Below are 3,131 nucleotides of genomic sequence, written 5' to 3' on the forward strand. Positions count from 1 at the left end.
AATAGGCTAGTTCCATGATTGATTCATCAGACTCGGCCTTGGCCTAGGCCAAGGCTAATGAGCTCGAAATGAGCTCCAACCTATTTCTTCGTCTTTTCTTGAACCTTCTATTGGGCTTTATATGTTGTTTTAGGATCTAGCTATTCTTTTTGGACTAATTTAATGCCTTTTTGGTATTTTGCTAGGGTCGGAGCATGTGCCTTGGAGTAAGATGATCCTTTTGGTCAGGACATGTGCAAGGTAGACGCCGGTATTTTGTAAGGCTCAACTTTGGCCTTGGTTGAGACCTAACATGCTAGCCTGGCCCATTTTTATTTTAAGTTGCTACTTCTTGGTCAAATCTTGCTATCTTCTTGACTATATTATTTTTGTTTTTTTCTTGATGTTGATTATGCTCTTTGGTCAAAAGTTACCCATAACATTTGTAACATCTCGTGCGTTCGTAAATTAAATTCAGTATTTTTGTAATAACTAAGGACATTTTCTTTTTAATTTTGAAATTTAGCTGGTTTAAAGGAAAATTTGGATTTCATGTCATATTAATTAATTTTGGAGTTAATGTCAAAATTTGAGATTTTATTGGGAGAGTTATCTTGTTTGAAATTCGGGTTTTGAAGAGAAGAAGGAAAGAGTTTTAAAAGTATATATATATATATTTTGTGTTTTGAGAGAAAGGAAAATAAAAACGGAATAGAATAAAATGAAATAAAATGGAATAAAATAAAATATAGTTTTATTTTATTTCTTTATTTAAAATAATATTTTTTCTAAAGAAAAAAATTAATTTAAAACCCTTTCTTTGCCCCCCACCTTCTCGTTCTCCCTCTCGCAAGCCCTCCTGAAACTTTTCCTCTTCCCCCCGCTATTCGAGCTCAACCGTAAACACCTCCCTTCTGGTTCGATCAGCCATCGCTCCGCATGGTTCCGCCGCGAGCTACTCGCTCTGCCCAACTGCGTCGAGCCCTAGAAGCCAGTCACGTGTCCCCTAGTCCACGCCATTCGCGAGACTCAGCTGCGTGTGCTGTCAGCCTCTCCGTTCATCGATCGGAGCCCACGTTGCGCCTCTCCCCTCGCCAGCAGTTTGCATTGCCACTCACCCCTTCGCCAGTCGCTGCGCCGTTTGCCAGATTTGAGGTCGCCGCTCGATGCCCGTCGTCGCCTGCTGTGTTACGCCAGAATTTATGAGTTAAGGGTAAGTTCTTTGTTGATTTTGACGATTTTTTTTAGATATTTTGGTTGTCGATTAAGTTTTGATATTGTTTGGTTGACGTTCAGTGTGATTGGAGTTTGGATGGTAGATTGGGTCGTTCGAGTTACTGTCAAGCAAGGATTATGACCAACTGGTGAGTTTAGTTGAGTTCTTGTTAATTTGTAATACACATTTGGTTTGGCTTGAAGTTAACTATTGGTTGGGTTTTAGACTTGGGTTAAGACTCTTCAATTTGGCATGTACTCCGCAGTGAATTTCGTGTCTGAAGCTCGAATTTAGTTCGGCTTGAGCAAACACTTTGAGTAAGTATTTTGAAATGTATTGGTGTGAATTTGCGACTTGGGATATAGTCTTAGGATTGGAGTTAATTTTTTTATTTTCACTAGAGGGTTCAATTCAAGGTTCGTTTTAGGCAAGGAAGAGGATAAATTTGTTTGGACTGAGCCTAAACTCTGAGGTAAGTAATCTTACTACTGGAACTGCTTATGTGATAGACAACAAAATGAGGTTCTTTGTATAGAATTTCATGAGGATAAAGAATTTGCTCTGATTATGTATGAAAGATGTTATGAATGCTAGCATGAACTTCAGTATTATTGTTATATGAACTTTTGATTGATCTATGAGTATGATGAGATGTATTTACATGTTATAGGACTATGTCATGATGCATGTGAGGTTTACGATAGTAATAGTTATCCTTACCGATAGTTAGATACCCATTAGAGGTGGTGACCTCCTTCAAGGTTCACCAAAGATTGTGCATCCTATGAGATTTACTAGAGGTGGTGGTTCATTCGGGATTCACTAGAGGTTGTGTTTCCTTCAGGATTCACTATAGCTAGTGGTTCCTTCAAGAGTCACTAGAGGTTGTGTATCCTTCGAGATTCACTAGAGGTCGTGGGTACTTTTAAACTACGGTAGGGCAAATTGAAATATTCATTTATTTGTATTTCATGAAAACTAGAGGATTATGTACGTCCCACTAGAGGTTGGCATCTAGAGGACATAGATGTTTAGCTTGACCTCTCAGTAGTGGGATTACTTACTGAGTATTTTATATTCACCCGTTCTTATGTTTATTTTTTATGTAAGGGTAAGGATGCGCCGACAAATCACAAGCGAAATCTGTGATCGAGCTACTGGGACCAGTCATATGCTTTCGCTCATGTTTTCAAGATTTTTCTATGTTTTAATTTCTTGTTTTGATATTTAAAACTCACAGTTATGGTATTTTCATTTTTTATTATTTTTTTATTTTTTAAATTTTTCTAGATTGGTTTTCATGATTTTGTTATGGGTACTAAAGGAACTCTTATACAAGAGTACCTCTAAGCGGAAGCAGATCGTTCCAAATACATTATGACAGAATTTCCACATTTACAATTTACCAGAACATATATGCATTATACTACAAATTACCGGCATACTTTTAACAATAAATAACAAGAGAACAAGAAAATATACCAGTTGAAGAACTCTTCTTCACTAAAATCTCGCTCTCGAACAGGGACTGCTCCTCTCGCTCTCGCTGGAACATCCAAGCAAATGTTCACCAAAACACCTAGTCGTCTACTCACGAACGACCTCCACACGAACAAAAGAATGAGGATGACACCACCACTTATAACCCTCGATATTCTCAGTGTGAGAATCTAGGAGGTGTGAGCTCTGTTGGAATTTGGTAGAGGGAAGAAGGAAAAAAGATCGTATACAACGACCAAACAGGTGGGAGAAGGCAGGGTCTATTGTATATACAATGCTTGATCGTTTAGAAGAAGGTACATGATCGTATAGTAAATAGGTTGCGATCGTATAGACAATCGTTTAGTAATCGCTCGGGTGCGCGATCGTTTAGGAAAAAGCTAGATGATCATTTAGCAATTCCTATGTGATCATTTAGAAAGAGGCGCGCGTGTAT

At 38.2% G+C, this 3,131-nt stretch overlaps 1 long non-coding RNA gene across 1 annotated transcript; it reads left to right on the forward strand.

Moving 5' to 3' along the window:
- The first annotated feature begins 782 nt into the window (after positions 1 to 782).
- LOC150035096 (uncharacterized) lies at positions 783 to 2,603 on the forward strand. Its single transcript, XR_016530766.1, has 5 exons — positions 783 to 1,192; positions 1,276 to 1,343; positions 1,461 to 1,512; positions 1,597 to 1,667; positions 2,306 to 2,603. It is a non-coding gene; the product is annotated as an uncharacterized LOC150035096 (long non-coding RNA).
- Positions 2,604 to 3,131: the final 528 nt, after the last annotated feature.

This window comes from Benincasa hispida, chromosome 7 (assembly GCF_027475165.1).
Source record: "Benincasa hispida cultivar pf3 chromosome 7, pf3_genome.v1.1, whole genome shotgun sequence".
In the NCBI taxonomy this organism is placed as follows: domain Eukaryota; kingdom Viridiplantae; phylum Streptophyta; class Magnoliopsida; order Cucurbitales; family Cucurbitaceae; genus Benincasa; species Benincasa hispida.